This window comes from Ambystoma mexicanum, chromosome 6q, assembly GCF_040938575.1.
Source record: "Ambystoma mexicanum isolate Mex_15411 chromosome 6q, UKY_AmexF1_1, whole genome shotgun sequence".
Lineage (NCBI taxonomy): Eukaryota > Metazoa > Chordata > Amphibia > Caudata > Ambystomatidae > Ambystoma > Ambystoma mexicanum.
The window spans coordinates 1097312623-1097336162 of record NC_090937.1 but is presented as its reverse complement, the minus strand read 5'-3'; positions in this window follow the sequence as shown (position 1 = coordinate 1097336162).

Below are 23540 nucleotides of genomic sequence, written 5' to 3'. Positions count from 1 at the left end.
GACGAAGCCACTTTAGCAAAAGTGTTCCTGGAGGGCGTGGTTAAGCTACATGGCTTCCCTTCGGTTCTGGTCTCTGATCGAGGCTGCCAGTTTGTTTCAAACTTCTGGAAAAAATGCTGTGCAATGGCACAGATCGACGCTCTGCTATCTACCAGTCACCATCCCCAAACAGACGGCCAAACCGAGAGAACCAATCAGACACTCGAGCAATATTTACGGTGCATGCTGCACCACGAACAAAGGAATTGGAAAGACCTACTATGGATAGCCGAATATACATATAACAATTCTTTGCATTCAAGCACGGGACAAACGCCCTTCTATACCCTTCATGGCAGACATACACGTACCTCTGAACTAGACCTTTTAGCCAGCTTGGAAATGCCAGCGGTAAAGATTCTACACACAACCATTACTCAGGCTTTCAAAAGGGCAAAGGAACACCTTATTCATGCCAAAGAAAAACAAAAGAGATTCGCCGACCAACACCGGAAAAAGGTCCCTGATTATCAAGTAGGAGACATAGTTTGGTTATCCGCTAAATTCGTACCCATCAAGGGAATCCGGACCTTTCATCCCAGATTCTTAGGACCCTATACCAATAATGCAATTATCAACCCAGCAGCCGTGAAACAGGATTTACAACCTAATCTACACATCCACCCAGTATTCCATGTGTCCCTCCTGAAACCAATGCAACGCGGCACACGGATTGGGACAGCACCTAAGCCCATAGTTGTTGACGGAGAACCAGAATTCGAAGTTCAAGATATCTTGGACTCTAAATACTCTAGGACCAAGCTATATTATCTAGTTGATTGGAAAGGATTTGGATCAAAAGATAGATCCTGGGAGCCCAGTGAGAATATCCATGCACCACGTTTAATCAGGAAATTCCATTGGAACTTACCAACCAAACCTGGGCCAGACAGAAGGAACACCATGGGAGGGGCCTTAGGGGGGAGTGTTGTCACGACCCTCGCCCAAAACCCCCTCTGGCAAACCCATTGGCCAGGTGGAGTCAGGACTCGGGCCTCTAGAGCCTGGCATCCTCTTCAAAAGCCCTCATGGGGCCAGTCCTGGCACCTATGGCGCCAGGCTCATACACCATGAACAACAATGTGCTTGGGAACTACTTTATTGTATTGTCAGCCAACATGGAGGTATCGACATAGCTCCCTAAGAACCAAGCTATGCGGTCTAGTGTTTTGGGTGTGGCAGGCCTAGAACTACTTTCCCTGGTACTACTTTACCTGGGTTATATAAAGCACACCCTGACTACAGAACATGCGTTGTGTTACTTTGCAGCTTGCAACATGACGCTCACCGTGTCCAGCTATTCCCTCGAACCTCGGAGAAGCAGAACCTGCAAGGAGACAAAAGGAACATCATTACCTGCAGTCTTCATCTTTAAACACTTGCAGCTACTGAGAACAGCTTCCTCGAATCTGCACGCCTCCCGGACAGAACGACCTGATAGAGGAAGATAGAGGCAACATTAAAGAAAGCTGTAGAGACATTTACAAATTACGAACTGCTCAAAAGGCTTACCTGGCTGGTCGCCTCTCGGCTGGCACCACTCCGGACATTCCACTCGCGCTGAATAACACTGCGACCTACAAGGAAGGAAAACACAGGTTAGCAAAGGCAAGACTTCGCAGCACTTTGCATAGCGCTTACTTACCGCATCATAGCGCTCTTAATGCGCCATCATTTACCAGCCGGGCTCAACCAAGCCAGTTCGCCACGCTGAAGCTCCGCATAACTAAGGGAGAAAAAAAGAGACATTTTAAACAAAGAAAGGCATGCAAGATAGCAACAAAACTAAAGAACAGCAATAAGACCTACCTGTACAATATCAAACGGGCCGGCGTTAGTGAAGTAACTGGACCGCACTCGCCCATGAAAGACAACACGCCCCTGCAAAGAAGGCAGGACGGAGAGCACGCCTAATTCTACCACAAGGTGACGAGAGGGCGCCAGAGGGACTGAAAGTATGTGGGGGTGGAGGGAGGATACCTACCCCAGTCGGTCAGTCTTTAAAACAGTCCTCCTGTATTTTCAGGCAGAACCTTCCTCGCAGACCACATCAGGGCAAAGCTGAGAAGCATACCAGTGAGTAACCGGGCTGGTTGGCGTCCCTGTGGATACCAGGTGAGCGTAACAGAGTTATGGTCGGGAGTGTTATATCTTTCAGATAGGTTGTCTGTTCCTCTTCCTTTGGTTTGCCTGATGTATATAGTCTTTAGTAATAGTCTCTAAATATTTCTTTTATATCCTTCGATTGCGTTTTTGTCTGTTCGTATTTGTCTCTTTATTGTTTGACTTTGCTGTTTTCCTTTTATTTGTCTTGCCAGGCATTTGTCTGCTTTATTGGCTTTAATTGCATACCAGTGTTTCATATGAATCAGTTGGTTCTCTGCTCTTTTGGTTCGGATGGCTTCTAGCTGTCCCTGTATAAATACCGCCTTCAAGGCTTCCCATATTGTGTTTTTCGTCATTTCTGGTGTGTTGTTTTGGTGAAAATTATCTGCTACCTGTTCTCTGATTGTCTCTCGCAGGAATGGATCTTGTATTATTTCTTTTGGTAATATCCATCGCCATAGACCTGATTGTTTACGGAGCGTTGGAAGTGTTATCCATATTGGGGCATGGTCTGATAGTGATATAGGCCCCACCTCTGCGTTCTGAATCTCCCCAATTAGACTCACCGATGCCCATATGTAGTCTATTCTAGAGCGTGTGCCGTGTTCATGAGAGTGGTATGTGTAGCCGCCATACATCTTCTAGCGCCAGATTTTGCATGGTGTTTTTTAGCGATTGTGTCAGGGTCCCGTATTGTGACTGCTTGGGGTTTGAGCGATCTTCCCTAGGGTTCCATGCCATGTTGAAATCTCCAGCTAGTATTACTTCCTCTTTGATGAAGTTTTCTAATTTGTTTAATGTGTCCTTTATAAATCCATCCTGGCCTGTGGTTGCGGCATATATTGTTGCAAGTGTCAGTGTGCGATTCTCGATCCGTATTTTCATGTATAAAAACCGGCCTTGTTTGTCTGATAGCGTTTCTCGAATTTGCACATTGAGTGAGTTGGCGAATGCGATCAGGACCCCCTTTCTCTTCTCCCTGTCGTTGGCTTGTAGTATCTGGTTATATCCTTTCAAGTGGAGCTTTTCCTTTCCTTGTTTCTTTATATGTGTTTCCTGAAACATTATGTCATACTTCTCCTTGTGTAGGAAGTGTTCCATCTTTTTCCTCTTGACTGGGGAGTTTAATCCTCTGATGTTATGAGTTAATATTTTCAGCCCCATCCTGTTCTATATGCCTTGTTTCTTTCGTGTCTCTTTAAGGTTAATATGTCCCTTTGGTTGTAAATGCCGGTGGTTTCCCCTTCTCCCTCTTGTGATTGTCCCGTATCTTCCCTCCCCAATTCTCCCCTACCTTCCTCCCCCCTTCTCCACTTTCCCCCCATCGTTCTCCCTTGTTCCCTGAACTCCCCAGCTTCCCCATAACTTCCCTGAGGAAGGCACTGGGCCCTATGATCACTATGGCGTATTGCCCTTCACGCCATGCCCTCTCAAACTCAGGTATACCTTGGTCGTGGGGAGTCCTAAACCCCACTTAAAGGTCTCTGGAGATCCTTGGTCGATTCCCAGCTGTCTCCGCTTCTATGTGTTTGCCGTCGGTCGCTTCTTCTTCTTTTATAATTCTGTGTCGGTGTCTGGTGGATTCCTTCCTGTTTTTTTCCTCACATCGAGGATGGTGTCTACTTGGTTTCCTGGTTCTTGGTGGGGCGTTTTTCTTTGGAGTTCATAGTTTGCCATCCTCTCGGAGATCTTTGTCCTTGTGTGGAATCTCTATCCCGGGCTTACCCCCCCCCGCTTCTTCTTGTATAATAATGATTCACAGACAGGCCTTCCTCGCACGTGGTGATTCTCTGTTGGTTGCCCTCCCATGTGAATAGAAGGCCGAATAGGAATGTCCATTTGTATCGGATTTGTTTTGCTAGAAGTTCTTTTGTAACTGGTGCCATTTCCCTGTGCTTCTGGAGTGTTGTTTGTGCCAAGTCCTGATAGAGGTATATATTTACCCCATTCATTCTTATCTGCTCCATTGTCCTCGCTTTCCTTAGTATCTGCTCTTTCTGTGTGTACACGGTTATTTTGACTAACACATCTCTAGGGCGAGTTCCGGGTTTTCCTGATCGTCGCGGTCCCACTCTATGCACTCTGTCTATGCGTATCTCTGTTTCTTCTTCTTCCTCCACGATATCTCTAAATACCTGCTGGACTGTGGATTTGATGTCTTTTTCTTCCGCTGACTCGACCACATTTTTAATTCTTATATTTGATCTCCGTGATTTATTTTCTAGGTCCTCGCAATGTATCTCTAGGTTGTGGGATATTCTGGCCAGACGTTCTTGAAATTCCACGTTGTGTTGTGCTTCCATCGTCCATGTTCTGGACTGTCCTTTCTAGGATATCGGTCCTCTCTTCCAGCTTCCCTACATCCACTTTCAGTTCTTGCACAACCTGTTTAATTTCCCCCTTCATTGTCTCGAATTGTGTATGCATGGAGGTCATGAATTGTTCTTGGAATTCCTTAAACCAGTCTCTCAGCTCTTCTTTGGTGGACATGTCGGCTTTTTCTTTTTCCCCTCGTGCGCTCTATTCCTTGTTCTTTTCGGTCGATGTTTTAGGGGTCCCTGCGGGTCCATTCCCAATGTTGTGCTATATTCTGGTCCTGCTTCCCTTTTGTGGTTGTAGCCTGTGACTGCCGGCCGCTGGATTTGGACATGTGTGCTATCCCGGCCCTGTTCGTGGCCTGTGAAGCGTGTTGGTTATCTCTGACCCTTAATTTGGACTGGTGTATCGTGGTGATGTTTGCTCCCTCCTCTTCTGGGTGTGTCTCTTGTTATGTCCTCTCTGACTCTCCAACCTAATTTCTTGTGGGGGGGGGGTTTACCCTTATGTTCCGCTCCCACTGTTTATTTTATGCCTGTTGATGTAGGGGGTGTGCTGATCCTCTCTGTCCCCCCATTGCCTGTTTCATTCAGATCCCGGTATCTCTTGTGGGATTCTCCTGGGAGGGGGATTCTGGTGGGGGTCTTCAATGGAGTGGTGCCCCTTCTCCTGTCCCCTTGCACCACTTCCGATGTATCTGGGAGGTTTTATCCTTCTGTGGTGACTCTGGGCCCCTCTCTGGTGCTATGGCTCTTATGTTTTCTACCTGGGTATTCCAGGGGCCTTCTATGGTATTGTGTCCCTTCTGATGTTCCCTTGTGGCGGTTCGGGTGGTTCCGGGAGGTTGTGTTCTGCTATGTTGCCCCGGGGGCCCTCCCTGGTGCAGTTTATATTTCTCCTAGAGTGTGTTTTTCCCCGGGGGGAGCCCTCCTCCGTGCCTCCTCACCTCTGATGGTTCTGTGTGGAGCTCTTGGGCTGGCGCTCCTGTGCACGTCTGGAGCAGGCCTGGTCTTTCTCCCCTCTGTGGGGCCTGATTTCCTGTCTCTCCGTTGGGCTCTGGGTCTGCTATCTGAGTTTTTCGCTGCTTCTCTGGGTTTTATATTCTATGGCCGTTCGCTGTGTGCAGCTCTTGTTGCAGGGGGGGTGGGCCTCGCACCCCCTCTCTTTTATAGTCTTAGGCCCCTGCTCGTGCTTTGCCTGCTTATCTTCCTGGGTGGGGACAGGATGTTGCTGCCTTCTGTCGTAGCGTTGTCTGCGTGCTTCCTCTCTCCCCCTCCTGTGCGTTCTGTCTGGGACGTCTCCTCTGCTGCTGGGGGTTCTCCTGGGGCCTGGGTGTCGGTGTTCTCCTGGATCTCCTTCCTCTCCGGCCGGCGTTTCTCCCCGCCCTGGGCTGCTCCTTCCTCCAGCATTGGTCCATTCTCTAGGTGCGTGGCTCCCCTCTCCCAGGCGGTTGCTTGCTCGTGGTTGCGTTCGGGTCGAATCCTCCGCTTCTCCCGAATTCACTGGTCCCCGCACTCTGCTTGCCTTTAGGTTCGTCGCCTGCTGGAGGGAGCAGAGTTTCCCTGCTGGCTCTCTGCGGGTTGGGCAAGCACCCTCGGTGGTGCCGGGGCTGTGCAGCTCCGCCGATGTTAGTGCGTATTCTGCTCCCCGCCACCATTCACGCCTTCCCTCGTGTTGTTGGAGTTTCCACCAGATTTCGATCTCTTCTTTTGGGGCCAGGGCAGCTATTTGTCTATCTTTATTATCTGCGGCACCGAGTCGGGAGGCGGCGCTCCGCTCACGCACGTCTTCCCTGCTCGGTGGCCATCTTGGAATCCCTTTCAAAAGTTTTTGATGAACTTTACATAGCATCATTTGCAATGGTGTTTGCACATATAGTGAAGATCAACTACCTTTTTGTAAGAGCTAGAGGGGTGGGACTGAAGCCCCATGCTCAGTAGCAGAGCAACACGCAGCCGATTACATTGTTTTACTGTGCGTGTCTAACCCTAGAGAAGTCACAGATTTAATTGTCAATACAATATGCGACATTTACGCAGTGCAAAATGGGATCCACTGCGAAGTGGAACTTGTCTATAGTTGTAACTTTAGGTGATTGCATCGGCCTGGATTTTCACTATCTGTAACAGATCCACGGGGTGAACATCAATGCTGTTGTGTTGGTTTAATCTCACTTTTCTTCGCTAGCAGTTTCTAGGTATGTTTTGTTCGGCAGTATCCTAATGTGTTAAATATTAAGAAATATGTAACTACTTGGCAGCTCGCACTGTTAACGAGAGTGTAGACCTCCTGTGCACGTCTGTTGCCAGTGAGATAGCTTCAAACATGTACTTGTTTCAGAGATCAGGGTGCTGCCTGCAGTTAGAGGTTCACATCTGGGCAATGTGGGCTCAGGGCATCAGCCTTCTGAGGTAGATGAATTGAATAGCTTTCAGTTCGGTAAAATAACATCCATTAATGTAGCTTTTAGATCCAGGATGCACTTTACATGACGTGCTATATACATGATTCTAATGAATATTGCCGAATGCAGGTATCTTTATTTTGATTGACAGCGGAAATTATAAAGTTTCACTAGACTGCATGCTAAAGTTATCTGTTATACAACAATTTAACCTGCCGGTGTGTTTCTTTAAAATAGCATTTTCCTAGTTTTATCTGAATACATTATAGTGCTTGCAGAAAAGGTACATTGGGGGGTTTGAAATATCTAATTTAAAAGGAAGAATAACATGCCGTGGCCTTTTTGACATGTTCTCAGCTCCCCTCTGTGTACTGAGCAGCCGGGAAAGCCTACACTGCAGGTGTGTAGTTGTATTCATTGGGTATGTTGGCCAGATGCTTCTACCAGAGCCAGAGGTGACATTTATGGGGGAATTAATCAGACAGCCGAGGCAGTTATTTGCAGGGTGCCTTTACATAAATAAATTCGTTGTACTAGTGAGGGTGAGCTGGGTATTGTAGAGGTAGTGAGTTGGCACTTTGGAGACATGTGTCCCGGACTCAATGCCCGGGAGCAGCCCTGGCACCTAGAGCAGGACCGGGACAGGGAAGCACAGGAGCACCACTGTGGATGGCAGCGATATGCTGCAAGGTCTCCTTGCCCAAGGCTTTCTCCCTGGGCGTCGCACTTCACGGGACAGGGGAGCACAGCAGCAGTGCTGCGGTGCGGGGGTATCCACCGCCAGATGCCACCACAAGTTCTCTGTGGCCAGGGTGTTGCCCATCGATCGCCTTGATGGGCGTACCCTCTGAGACCCCAACCCACAGGCCAGTTTTAAGACCACAGGAGCCCTTAACCTGTTCTCAGCGGCCTTGATCCTCCGAGCGTCAACTGGGGAGTCAGGAGGCCACACACCCCGAACACAGGAAGCCTCTCCGCGTCATGAGATGGCTGGAGGAAGGGCTTATATTATCAGAGCCACGCAGGATACAGGGAAAGGGAAGGCAACGCCCCGACACTCCACTTTAGCCTGCACAGAAGGGCGGGATAGACCTGAAAATAAACCAAACAAAGGAAGGGTAGGAGTTTAAAAGGAGATACCTGGGAAATCATGACTGACTTTCGTTACAGAAAACCAATGCAGGAGGTTGGTTCTATTTTTGGAAACCTTGTGATTCCTGACAACTTTGGCACCTCCAATTCGTTCTCTCTATTAGCATGTGAGAGGTACATTGAAGGCAGAGTATCAACACGTGGTGGCAGAGGTGGTTTTTCATTGCTGGCACTGGTAATTGTCCCTTTTACTCATATTTGGGTCACTTGCCACAAGCTGTCATCTAAGAGACTAAACCTCACGTTTAGGGTGTTTGAAGTTGCCTGCTTGTTTCAGCTACTGTCTCAAAGTCCCCCATAACAGAATATAGGCATCTTGGTTTCGTGCGTGGTTTGCGTCCATAGTCTTCCACTTATCAGTAATATACAATATCTATCTATATATATAAAAGTGAACATTTGTTTGTGGCAAAGTGTTTTTCGTTATACAATTCCACACGTTTCACCAATCTGCACCACATTTATGCATAGTTGCCTGTTAGGACCCTCCGGACATTACTGGCTACATGACATTTGGACACCCCACCCTGTTCCCCGGATTTCAGCACAAGTCAACATTGTTTGTGGATTTGTGGCTTGGCAAACCATTGTTCCGTATACAATTCCACACTGCTTCACCAATCTGCACTGCATTTTGCATAGTTGCCTTTTAGGACCCTCTGGACATTAGGGGCTACATGACATTTGGTTATTCCACCCTGTTCAATAGATTTCAGCACAAGTTAAAATGTGTTTGTGGCTTGGCCAAGGGTTGTTCCTTATACAATTCCACACCATTTCACCAAAATGCACCAATTTGGGCACAGTTACCTTCTAGGACCCTCTGAACATTACTGGCTACATGATATTTGGACACCCCACCCCGTTCCCAGAATTCCACTACAAGTCAAGATTTGTTTGTGGCTTGGTGAAGCATTGTTCCTTATACAATTCCACACCATTTCACCAATCTGCACCAAATGTTACATAGTTACCTGTTAGGACTCTCTGGACATATCTAGCTACATGACATTTGGACACACCTCCCTTTCCCCGGATATCAGCACCTTCACACAGGAGATGGTTGCCTGACATCGGCGAAACATCAATGTGGACGTAGAAGGACCGGTCCCGACACGAGGAACAAAACTTGAGATCCAGGCCCTAGAATGCACAGTTTCCAAGATATTTGCACTGCAATGCACTGTAATGAACTTCAACATGCCAAGGTGAGGAGAGAGAGCACATTTGGTCCCAGTAAGCAGCAGCACACCAACTCTTCCTGCCCCCAACATCTGCTCCCGGGTATGTCAGCCAGCCACACAAGCACATTCTCACTGCAGTTTACTCCAGGGTGCAAAGCACATCAAGTGATAAGCGAATCGGAATAGCAACCTACAGGATCAGCGTCATCATGTCTGTCTACAGAACCCATTCGCAGAACAGGCATTTCTGCTAGTAAATCATATATAATAAATGCACCATTTTAGCTCCACACTGATGTCCATCTTTTGAGAGAGCTACTGGTTATGTAATACAACAACATATGTTTCTTCTTCAGTGTAATGACGAGATTGGGCTATAGACTTCCAAACTGACTTTCACACTGATGTCGGAGGCGGCGGCAACCTCCTGTAGCCGTGTGGCTTGACATCCGGGTAGGACTTGTAGGTGCTTTTCTCTAATACGCATGCTGCGTATGCCGGCGTTCGCTACGACACAGTCGTGGTTCTGTTGTCCTGTGGTCCTGCGGTCCTGCGGTCCAACGGCTCCAGTGCACTTCAGTGGCCTTTGTCATCCCAGCCGTTCCTACTCCTGCGGTTCCTTGCCGTGGCGCCTCGCAGCGCCCCGCGTTGGAATCCATCTGTTGCCTTGCTGCCTCGGACCCCATCCGCATGTCGAGGTGGACCCTCAATGGCCTTGATATAATCTGGATGGATATGAGGCTTAGGCATGTCGGCTGGAGGTCGGGAAGGCGGGGAGACTGAGAGCACTTAAACAGCCCCTAATACAGCTGGTAAGCTAACAAGCTAGCTAGTGAGCTGTCGTATAAGTTGGGACGATAACTGCTATATGAGTGGGACGTTAAGTGTGCCCCTAAGAGCATTGTCTATGATCTCTGCTGCTTAAATTTTGCAGTGGGGGCTCTAGTCCCTTGCCCAGGGTTTTCACTGGTTTATAATGAGTGGGAAGGGTGGCGGTACAGATCTATTGTCTGAAAATATGGATCTCACGTGTCAACATAGCAGCACGCAGGGATCTGGTGCTGTGGATTGTGTGGACTCTGTGGAGTCAATTTCTTCCTCCATGATGTCCTCGTAACATGGACAGTGGCCTCTGCTTGTGGCAAGCATTGCCAAAGAGCTTCTCCTTTGCACTAGCCCTTTTGACCTCGGTGTTCTTGTGGATGCCCTGGGTGATTGGGTGGTGGACCTTCGTCAGACTAATCAGAGCCAGGTCCCCTTGATAAAAGCGCACCCTAGCCCACCTGTATTACAGCCTTTGTAATTGGACTTTGCATGCCAAGTTAATTTGCAAAGGGATTTGACAGATGGTGCCTTACAAACTGCGTTTCCTGTTGTGGAGCCCATAATGGCCAAGGGGCCCACCTCAGTGACTAACGAAAAAGTTAACTCCCCTAATATATGTAGCAAATGCTCAACACAGGCTGTATCCTCATCCACCCTGGTACCTGTGTCTGATCTACATGCAGTTAAACCCCCCTTAGTGGTGTTGGAAAAACGCAACTGTCTCTCTGTGGAATCTACAATCTCGTAAATCACAATTGCCTAAAATAAAGGACCAGAATATTCATGACTTTGTCTCGGATAAAAGGAACTTTGTTATTACTAATATACCGAAGGTTCAAGGCATTGAGTCCAAACAATCATTACGTAACAAGGTACTCGCCTGGTTACATCAGCGAACAGGTCCAGGGGCTGTTCGATGGTCCGACTTGCTGTTGCTTCGCAGGCTGGACATTAATGACTGGTGCACACAACCCAATATGGACTGTGTACTGGTGGGCTCCGGGGGTAGCACCCTCCCTGCCTTCCTAAGACTTTGTAATTATATTCCCAGAGGATCCACTAACTGTGATTTGATTCTGTAATGTGCATGACTGCTGGGGGTTATCCTCTTGCTTTCTCTTTCTTCCCTGTTATGTGTAAACTCATGGTCCTATGTTATATTGTTAGATGTCATGCTAGGTATGTTTTTGTTTAGTGATTCATGTCAATTTCTTTTCTTGGCTTATGCTCTTGCTCATTTATCTGTTTATGTTGTTGGTTTTGTATGCACTCTCACACCCATGGGTATATGATGCGCGATATAAATGAAATAAAGTAAAGATATCCTCAACCCCTCGAATATGGAATATGAACTTTGTATCCCCAGATATTCACTCGACCTAATTCCCTCTCCAGAGCTGTAGTCGCACAGATTCCTAATGTTGCCAGGCCCCCGAAAGTTCAGATGACAATGGGCAATGGGGACTCCTGATGAGGAGCAACATAGTGGGCACTGCCAGGGCTCCCTCTACCCCCCACCCATCTTATCATCCTGTGCTCATACAAGCAACTCGTTTACAAACTACGAAATGAATGAATTTAGGGATACCCTCAAGGACACCACAGGCATCACAACTAAGAAAAAAGGCTATCAAAATAGGTATACTTGGTTCATGGTTTGCAGACATTTTACTGTTATGTGAGTGTTGTGACAAATGAAATGCACACCAAGCCTAGTGCACATTACGTGCTCAGAAGGGTTTCAGCTGAAATCACTATCACAAACATATTTGTCAACTATAAGTATCTATGATCAGTCTTATGTTCCCAAAAAACATCTTGATTGTATGCAAAGCAGCCAGGTACTATTTGTCCTTCTCCCCTTTCTCGTAGGTGTTTCATTTTCAGAATGAGGGTGATGTATTTATTAAGGCTGATTGTAAAAGCTGTGGTGCAGTAAAATAAGTCTACAAATGAAATGTAAAAGTCTTACACTAGCCTTTACTCATGTAAATGCTATGGGGCATTACAGGTGGTGTGAGAGACGGGGAATACGTATCATCCTCATTCCTCCTCCACCTTTAAAACCACCTCGTTTTACACCTGCATGAGATTTTCATACATCTGCGTGTATGCATGAAATGTATAAAGCGCAAACCGAGGTGGGAAGCAACAGAACGCTGTACAAAGGGGTGAATGCTGAGGATTATAAGTAGGCTGCAGGGGTAGCAGAGAAATTAGGCTGGGTTCCGGGAGCAGGGTAGGGGGAGGAGGGGAAGGAGAGCAGGGGAATGAGCAAAAAAAGAATATATTTTTATGCAATCCACCTGCATTTAGCACATGCTAAAAGCAGCTGGATTCCATGGGAATCCATTGTAAATGCCATTTGCAAAGCATAACCTGCAGGTGGCTTTTACCTTTTTTCTGCAAAAATGGAAAGTAAAATGAACGAGTAAGGATGAATTTCACATGTATTTACTCTTTCCTTTTGCACTCTGTTTTGTAAAAGTAGAAAATTGCACGCAAAGCACCCACCGGCACATAAGTGCTCATATTAGGAGTGCCCTGCATACAATTACCACTTTTCTTTTTGGGAGTAAGAGAGTGTTTTACTTACAGACAGCAATTTATTTACAAACTGAGCCAGAGATGTTTATTTACAGACTAAATAAAAACAAGCCCATTCGAGATCCTGCTGAGCGAGCCAAAATACACATTTGCAGAGTCTCACAATGTATTATTTGGAGCAAGTGCCATCCCTTTTAGCCCGTCAGTCTTTAGGCCATTCCCTCTTGATAGAGTCCAACCTCAATTTTGCATGTACTGGTTTGTGTCATGTGGAAAACATGAGACTGAGCAGATGGATTGTGGGCATTTTCCAAGGGACAAACACTACATTTCACCTGTTAGATTCTGGACATTGTCTCACTTGTATGGCTTTATACCCCATTTTTCTCATATACTGTGCTATTAAATGCATTTTTTGAAACATTTTCTAAGGGAGTACCCTCCCAAATTGCCTAGATTACTTAGTGCCCCCTCACTGTGAGCTGATTCTTGCGAGATGTTAATGCCCCTCCACTAAAAATATTCACCTACCGCTACTTAACTCGAATCGTTTACAATGTCAGTGCCCCTTCATAGTTGCCCAGGCCTCGTGCTCCAAAAGCTACCTCTGACACTGGCATGAACAATAATTTTACTGGCTGTTATGGCGGGTCGGTAGCACCAGAGCCATCATGCCTCCATGATGATTGATGGAGTCAAGAAAACGTTTGGAGGAGAAGACAATTTGTTGCTACAGCAGGAAAACTGGACTGGGAACCAGAGTGCGCGCCTTGCCATCATTCTTAACACTGTTATGGCGGGTCGGAAGAAGGAGTCAGACACATTAAGGAAATTATGAACTTTATTTAATTAAATTATATAAAAAGGCCTAACTTTCCCTATAGCTAAAGGGATCACCCTTCATATCTAAGGAAAATAAGGGTGCTCGCCTGTCGGCAGAAACTCCCAAAGTAAAATGTCCTCAGTCCAAACCGACCACTACCACTAGTTTAACCAACTTAAACTCAGCCAAGAGAAGGCCTTTCTTCTCCAGGGCTTCTCGTAGTTTCTGATAGTCTCAGTATGGAAAAGTCTCTCTCTTAAACTTGAGTTTCTTTACACAGTCTTCTTTGGATATATCCTCCATGAGCTATTTTAACTCTTGTAAAACACCTCTGGGTTTGGTGCTCTCTTTAAGGTAAAGCTGCTTACAGCTTGCTTTGTCTCTCACATTCTTGTCTTCACCCGGGATCCTTTGACAGAGTCTCAATTCATCCTTGACTCCTTTGCATGGGACTTGATCCCCTTTTAGATTCCCCCATTCCTGGTTTTCTCTACATTATTCTTTTTTCTATTCTCTGGTTCTCTTGATGGTCTTATATCATATTCCTCAGAAGCCACGATTGGGCTTTGTTTTATGCTCCCTTTTTTCCCTTTGTTCACAAGACCCTTTCCCCTTCTTCACAGGATAATTGTCTCCAGTCCCTCTTCATTCACCTCGCAGGGTTATTTGGTGCTTGGTTTAGGAGCCTTTCACATTGGCAATCAAAGAACTTTATTCCTCATATCTCTGCTTTATGACTGGGACGATTTGCACTCTTCATGTACTCTTGCCCCAGCGGCCTCCCGCTTTTCCCGGTCTTCCTTGTACCTTCATCTGTGTAGGGGAAAGTTGCAGGGCTCGGCAGGTGCTCGGATAATCTACGCTGTTGCTGGTTTTTCCATTCTGGATGTTCGTCAGCATCTTCTTCTCGGCTTCCCCTCAAGCTGTAGCCATCCTGGACTTAGAAATCAAACCCCATGAATCTAACATCTTGAACACTTCCTTGAATATAAAATCTCCATTACAAAAATGTAAACAGTGTGGCCTAAGAGGAGGTCCCTACTGAAAGATTCAGATCTTCAGATTAAACAAAAGTATAATAGAGGGTTCCATGTCATTTCATTGTCAGGTATTTCATAGCCTGCAATTTAAACGTGTTTGACAGTTCATCAAATCCTTTTTTTTTGTTGGGGGTGTCCCTTCCCAATCGCCCCCTCCTGCACCTATTTTTAACTATAGCCAACCCCCCCAACAACTTATCTGCCCTTTCCCCCCCCCCCAAAAAAAATTCACTGAACTGTCAAACACATTTAAACTGCAGGCTTTGAAATGCGTGACGATGAAAGACAGTCGTACCATTAACAAGACTGAATTGAAAGATATGACTCCCCGTATTATAGCTTTTGCCGCACAAATGGGAAGATTGAATCTTGAAAAGTATTGGAAATTCTCGTTAAAACACATTGCTACATTTGCAAAGCAAACATTATTCCTGCACTGCAATATGGAGCATAATTTAAAGATCCTTGTTTTTTTTTGTAGTAAATGGCAGAAAGAAAATGATGGTGCTGCTTTTTCCATCTGCCGTTGGGAGTTGCTGTTGTCCTTAATAGATATTAAATGACTCTTGTTTCAATGCACTAATAGCGGAATGGAATATTCCTTCACTTTATATGATAGTACTGTCACCTACCCCTAATTCCTTATCCGCCAATTTGTTTGATTTAGTTCTTCAAGGTTCTTGTCCAATTTTTAATAGTTGGATCTTGCACTGTACCAAACGTTTGGGAAAAATAACTGCAATGAAAGAAGAGCTTATATCACAACCTCACATCATACAAAATAAATGATGGCTCCATGACTGGATTAAAACTACTGAGGAAAAAAATAAATACAAATAAATCCCAACTGTAACATGAAACTAAGACCTTAAAGTAAATGGGCAATTATTTTAAATGATTTAAACCTATTCTTCATTAGACTGATCATCAATCTTTTACCAACCATAGACATTCTTGATGTTAGAAATAAGTGGATTCCTTCTCTTAGAGATTGTCGTTTTTGTGCGAAAGAGGAAAAGTTGGAAATATTAAGACATCTATTTGGGGAGTGCCCCAATCTGTTGTTGCTAAGGGAAAATACTTCTCTGAAATTGTACATGACATTTACAGTTTGAAGACCAATTATTTTTGGACTAGAATTTTAAATGAAACACTTACCTCCAATACCATAGCTGCTATTTCATAGATTCAAACAATTTTAAGAAGCAGGAGGGAGTGTTAATCCATTTTTAGAATGAAGTGAATTATTGATTTGTTTGAATTATTGATTTTTTGTTTTCATTATTTAATCTCATGTGATTGTATATATGTACTTAAGTTAGGTCAGATATTGGAAAATATTGTATGTTTTGCTACATTATTTATTTTGTATTTTTCTATATTTACTTCTTTTTGTAAAGGTGTATATTAAAACCGTGTACAGATAAAAAAAATACAATTCTAACAATATCAGCATTTGTGTACTACTTTATGCAGTAAATGCTGCAGTAATTGCTATTATTAGTACATCACCCAATTAATACTCAGTTTTTCAGCTTTAGAAGGATGAATGACTGATTCAGCACTGCTGGGATTTGAATCTATGACTGCAGGTCACAGATAAATATCTAAGGCAAGTGCATTAGTCACAGAGCTATCTTTCCTGCTATTGTTATTGCTTGGGGCTCGGTTCATAAAGAATCGTGAAACGCTGAAAAGGGTACACATTTCAGAGATGTCTGATTCTACTAAACAAGCAGGTAGCTTTATTGCGCATGTGTAAGTGATGGCCTAGGAGAACAATGTGTTGGCTAGCCATTAGAACCAACAGTGACCAATGTAGAGATCCACGATTTGGAAGATGAATAATGCCCTAGGTGACCACGTAGATGATGGATGTTGGGTGGAGAAACTGAATGGGAGAAACTCAAAAACAGAACAAACTGTACCAGCCATGCAACAAAGAACAGAATCGCAACAGGACTTTACCCGCTTTGGCCATATTAAAAGAAAGGATGTGCAGAGGGTTTGGTGACTGCCATTGTCAAAGGATTCAGAGAGGTTCAGTTGGAGGAGTAGACAGGGGAGCGAATTGTCTGGAATTTGTATAACAATATTGGTCACCTGGATGATGACAGAGTGTGTGATGTAGCTACGCCTGAATGATAGGCAGAGGAGGCTGGCAAATTTTTAAACTTGAATCTTGAAAGGGGCCCCTAGGGGTCCCTCGTGCTATGGAAACAAGGCAATCACCATACACGAAAAGATGCGCCAGACACGAGGTTTCAAATTCCCAATGCTAGGGTTTATTGCAAGCAAAAGATAGTATCAATTGGCCAATTCTGATCTCACGCCCCACGACGTGAGTTTCCTAGACCTCGAGGGACGCAAGAGAGCGAATTACGTACATCAGTTACATATATACAAAATGCATATCATACAATCAGCAAAGTCATGTTCAACACCCCTCTGTATTAAGTTCCTTTGAACTCGGGATGACGATGGACATATCCGACGAGTATGACGATTATAATGCTTTCGATGTCTATTCTAGTAACAATGTGCAATTTAGAAAGTGCGGAGGCATCTTTTAGAACATGGTGGTTCTGTTCTTGGAAGCAATCTGTACACGGGGGAAGAGCCACATTCCAAGCTTTGCTATCTATGAGGTACTATTTGTGTCCTGGGAGCCGACACGTTCTAAAGGGTTTTGCGAAGGGAGGTCATAAGAGAAGCATAATTCAAGCCTTTAACTGTATTATTCTAACATATTCTACCATTGTACGAGACTGGCTGGCAGCTGTGAAGTGATTAAATGCCCTGCAGCTTCCTCCCAAGGCTACAGAGAGGGAGCGTGGGCATTTCTCTCTGGGCTACTCATGAAGAGTTTCAGCAAACTCTTCAGTCCCGCGACCTTGTCCTTTCATATTTAGACAACAATGTTAACAGTTGAGCAGAGTAAGCAGAATTCGCAAGAATTGCAAGCTGCAAAGCAGTTTTTAGACAGAAAGCAATGAGCAATGGTTAACAAGCAAAATGGCGATTCTTGCTACATTTAAAATGGCCGCTCGTCGGTCAAGCATAGCAGTTTATATTTCTATAATTTGGTGCATAAGATGGTTGGCCCACGGCCACCAAGTTACGTCTATCATTCAAATGAAGGGTATTAATTTTTCCAGATTGACAAACCCTCCTTTTGGCCGTTTGCCAAACGTCTTATTTATTCATTGAATCCTCCTCTTCTGAGGAGGAGTCTGGGGTATCTGCATCTGAATCATCTCCATCATTAATGTCTATCGCCATGAATTGTTTTACTATTTTTGTTTCCTCAGTGCCTCCGTTATTCCGGACATGCGTTTGTTTTCCTCTCAACACCATGTGCATACATCCCTTAGTACATCCATCAGTTATTTCAGTGCATATTATTGGTAAGCATTGTATGCAACAGCAGCATGTTATGAATATCCCGAGTACCATCATTAGTATCGAAATTAACTTCCATCCCCAAGACCGCAATAATCCCCATAACCGGGATTCTATCCCCAAACCCCCTGCTTCAGTAGAGAATGTGGAACTTATGACATGTAATTTCCGGATCGCTTTAAATATCGTAGGGGAGTAGTCATCTATATACACACAGCATGCAGTTTTTACGAGCTTGCAAACTCCCCCATGATCAACTAATATTATATTGAGAGCCATCCTGTTTTGAAGTGCCATCAGTCTTATTCCTTTTTCTTCTAACGTCATATTCAATAAAATATCCGTTGTGGAATCTATTGTTTTTTTAAATAATTCCAGACAGTTTTCTTATATTGTAAGAATTTTCTATTTGGGACAAGAACGGTATAAATGATTTGGCTATATCCATTGCTATCATTCCATCCTCACTACTCCTTCGAGTTCTACCTTTTGTTCGTCTGGCTATTTCTGCTGTCTCCAAGAGGAACACTCCTGGAAACAGTAGACCTAGGTAGCATGTACCTGCCCAGTTCCTAGGTAACCATGGATATGCTTTTTCTCCACATATAAAATAAACAGGGTCTCCCACGTACACGGGTTCTATTTCATGTTTTAAACCACTGTGTTCAGGCAGTTGCTAAACGTTCCTACTTTATAGGAACCCTTTTTCTGTAGACATAGGGGAGCAGTTTTGGGGCTGTGATCCACTGCAAAGGCAGGGGGCACAGCATCTTTGTTCCATTCATCCCTCATCCGAAATGTCATTACTGATGTTCTATCTGCTGGCGGGGTTGGTCTATTCTGCCTATGTAATCTATCTAGTCTTGTTATTTTTCGTGTATTCTTTCTCATGGGTTCTAGTGCAAACACGCGAGCTTTTTGGAATATGGAACAACCCACAGGTCTCATGATTACTTCCTCAAATTCATTCATATTGGTCTCATCTAGCTGACCCGTATTACTCTTGTTCCATTTCCCAAAGAACATTGCACTTAACGTTACTTCACAGGAATAAATCAATGGCAATGGTTGTGCATACCAGCCTATCCCTTTCCCACCGTGCTGTGGTAAATGGGCGCAAACCCAGCAATCTTTTTTCTTTAACACCGCAATGGGTCATGTTCATGATGAGCAACAATGTATTGTTGCCGTAACCTTCTCTATGTCTTTCTTCCATTGGGGGCAAAGTACCAGTGATTACATGAACGGGCTTTCAGTAGCTGTTTTGGCAAAAGTGTTTCTAATGGGTGTACGCACTCCAGGAACCATAGTGTAATAGCTGTTATTGTTGGTACTATCATACTTAAGAAACATAGGACCAATGTCCAAATTAGTACCTTATTCCTTTTACCATGCTTTTTCCCTAAATTTACAGTTTCTAAATCTATTATTTTTTTAGCAGGGGTGCAGGAGGAGGCTGAAACCGGTCCTGACTTGTTCTTCATCGTCCTTCTTCTTGCTGGCGAAGTTCGTCGTGAATGTCTCTCATTCCTGATGCCAGAAAAGTTCAACGAAAAATGTCACAGTTCAATTCTGCCAGCCTTTTCACAGCCTGGATCATTTATCCACTCCCGAGCAAGATTAGTTGTTCTTTCTCCCACTGCTCAGACGATTTCTGAACAGTTCTTTATTGATAGAGTACCATGTGCATCCAGCGTGTCCCGCTCTGGCTTAGGACACATGTACTCTATCAGCCTTAGTACTTATGTGCGTCCAGCTTGTCCTGCTCTGGCTCCTGACACATGTACTTTATAAGCGCACCGAGGAGCCGTGAGTTTTGAATTGTCCGACTTGCACAATTCTCACACTTCTCTCCTCTACGCCCCTGGTTCCTACTCCGTCCGTGAGTAGAACCAAAGGCCAAAAAGAAAAGCACCAAAGATCTGTGGATCACTTTGCCTGTCGAGGCCGCAGATTATATGGATTCACTCCTGCTATTGTATGATCTGTGAATAGTGCCCTTGCATTTCCAGTATCAGGCTCAGTGTCAGCCTGTGGCACAATGATGGGCAGCAATGGGCGTCGTGGCAATGATGTAGTTTCTTTCTCTGGCTTTGGTGCATTCGCGAGAACTGGTGGCCGCCAAAGGGGTGCACGCGTTGTTTCTGCTCGGGTTTGCAATGCAGGGTTTGTGTCGTTCGGCAGTGATATTGTTTCCGCTGAGCAACGTTGGGGCACTTTTCGCCCTTCCCCCTTACTGGCAGCCTCCTCAGGCTCTGTTTCGAGTTTCACTTCTCGTTTGCGCTTTGTTTCAACTTTCACTTCACGCTCAGGCTGATGCTGTGGCCCTGGACTGGCAACAGTTTCTTTCGTTTCCGAGACCGTTGTCTTTATCTCGTTGTCTGGATCAGGCAACGTTTTCAGTGACGCTGGGAACCTTTTGGCATGGGTAGCATGGATCCATGCCTTGCGTCCGTCCACTCGGATGGCCGTCTGTGTTGCCAAAAGTACTTGATAGGGGCCGCGCCACCTGGGTGCTAATGCTGTCTTCCGTTCAAAGTTTTTGATTAGCACCCAGCTCCCAGGCTCCAGTGAGTGCCCCGGTCCTGTATATCGCATCGGCAACGCCTCCTGCACCTGCTGATGAATCAAACGCAACTTTTGTATTAAAAGTCCACAGTAAGTGCTTAACATAGGATGCTCGACCTCACATAATTTTCTGGGCTGTGGTGCGCACCATACATTTGCTGGTCTCCCCATTATAATCTCATAAGGGGAGAGCCCAGTCTTAGCCTGCACAGACGTGCGCATACACAACAGCGCTAGGGGTAATGCATCCACCCAACTCAACTTGCTCCCAGTGCAAATTTGACTTCAGGATTCCGTTGTGTCTCTCCACAAGCCCGGCAGAACTGGGATGCCTGGAACTGTGGAATTGCTTCTCTATTTGCAGACCTGCACAGATCTGTAGCACTACTGCGCCCACAAAGTGGGGGCCGTTGTCTGACCACAGGACACGAGGCAACTCAAACCGGGAGAAATACTCCTTCAGCATTACTTTTGCTGTGGACATGGCAGTACAGTCTTTTAAAGGATATGCCTCCACCCACTTGCTGAATGCACAGATTACCACTAACATGTACTTGTAGTTCTGGCACCTTTCCATTTCTATTAAATCAAAATGGACCACCTCAAACGGCATAGAGGGTGGGCCAAAACTACCTGCTGGAGTCACGGATCCCTTTCCTACATTGTGTTGCAGGCACGTGATACAATTCTGCACTAGCCTTTCTGCATTCTTTTTTATGTGCTCATTCTTCCATACTGTGGATAAATGCTGTACCATTTTCTTTGCGCAAATGTGGGTAGGGCTATGCGCCATTATAACCATTGCAGTTACGTAACAATTTGGCAACATCCAGTTCTTTGTTTCCTTGTCCACCCAACATCCTTCCAAATCTAACTCAGCAGAGCCCTTAGCCCACCCCTGAATCTCTTAGGTCGTGGCCTCAGCCTGCATTTCTTTGACTGTGGCAACTCCATTCTCTATCATACAAGGTACTTCCTCAGTCTGTACTGTCATCATTTCATTCCCCAAATCTGTGGCTGTTTACTTCGCAATCCTGTCTGCAAACGCGTTTCCCTCTCCCACTCTGCATGTTACTTTCTTATGCGCCTCGCACCTGACTATAGCTAGGCGCTTTGGAAACGTGAGCGCAGACAACAATCGCACAATCAAAGGGCCAGGCTGAATCCGGGCTCCATGTGATGTCAAGAAACCCCTCTCAGCCCAAAGTCGGACAAAATTGTGAACCACGCCAAAGGCGTACTGGCTGTCAGTATAAATATTTACGTTCAGATTCTCAGAGAGTTCACAGGCTCGGGTCAGTGCTATTATTTCTGCAGCTTGTGCCGAATTGTAGGGGATCCTTCTGCTCTCTACAATTCTCTTTAGGGTAGTAATTGCATATGCAGCCGTTGATGTGCCATCAGGTAATTTAAAACAAGAGCCATCGCAAAATAACTCCCCATCTGGCTCTTTTTGTGGGATAACGCTCAAATCAATCCTTCCCTTTGTTTCTTCTTCAGTGATCATTAAACAATCATGGGGTGGTGATTCGTTGTCACCAATTTCTGCTATGGGCAGTGGCATTAATTCTGCAGGATTCAATGTGCTCCACCTCATAATTTGGATGTGGGGTGCAAACAAGATGAGCTCAAATCTTGTCAGTCTAGCTGAGGTGAGGTGTTGCGTCTGAGTCCTATTTAATAGAACGTCTATAGCATGTGGCACCATCACAATTAAAGTGTGCCCCAATACCATTCCTTCCGTTGTTTCACTGACGCAGCAGCCGCTGCGACGGATTGCAAACATCGTGGTAGTGCGCGCGCTACAGGGTCCAACGCGCAAGAAAAATAGCCGCACGGCCTATTTCTTCCACCTTGTTCCTGTGTCAAAACCGCCAATGCACATCCTTCACTCTCACTCACAAATAGTCTGAAGATCTTTTTATAGTTGGGAGCGCCTAAAACTGGCGCAGCACACAATGCAACTTTCAATTGCTCAAACGCTTTCTGACATTCCTCATCCCACTGTAAAGGCATCTCTGCATCCTTTTTAGTCAACTTTATCATCGGCTTCACAATCAACGCAAAATTACTGATCCACTGCCGACAATCAGAGGCCATGCCTATTACAGCTCTCACTCCTTTTTGGGTTTTTGGAATAGGCATACTAGAAATACTTGTTATGCGTTCTGGTGTTAATCTTCTCCCTTGTTTCGAAAGTAGGTATCCCAAATAAGACACCTCCTTTTGATTATACTGGAATTTCTTCAAACTTGCGACCATGGGTCGTTAAATGTGTCAAGAGTAATACAGTACTTTCTTTGCAGATCTCTTTCGTGTCAGCAGCTAATAACAAGTCATCTATGTACTGCAAGAGTACGCAACCTTTGGGTAGTTCTAGCATGTCTAGCTGCTCTTTTAGCGCTCTGTTGTAAATGCTCGGGCTTTCTGTATATCCTTGTGGAATGCGTGTGAATGTGAATGATCGACCTCCTAGAGTGAACGCGAACAGATATCTACTGCTTTTATCCACTGGGATGCTAAAGAATGCTTTCTTCAAATCAACTACACTAAAGTATTCTGCAGTGGCCGGTATCATTGTCAGTATTGTTGTGACATCTGGGACCAAAGGGAATTGTGGGTCTACCACTTTGTTTAATGCGCGCAGATCAATTATGAAACGATAGGGTGCTTCATTACCTCCTTTCTTGTAAACTGGAAGAATCGGGCTGTTGCACGTGCTCCCTACAATTTCCTCGACCACCCCCAATCTCACCAGGTCAGTAACAATGCTTTTCAATCCCTTCTCACCTTCAACAGAAATTTTATACTGGGGAATTCGTGGTAGTGTTACACCTTCTTTCAGAGTTATTTTTGCTGGCTCTATTTTCAAGCATCCTACATCATTATCATGCATTGCCCACAGACAGGTTGGTCCTCCACTTAACAAACATTCTTCTGGCCCGACAGTGGTATCTCCGGAACCAAGTGGTGGTCTATCGAACACTTCTGTGCCCCTGTATCTACAAGGAAACGGTGCTCCTTATTCCCGACTCTCATTTCTACGTAGGGTCCTCTCTGATTCACGGCAATAGACACTGGTTCCGACCCCTGTCGTGGGCTGTCCTATCGCGAAAATAACACATCGTCCGATG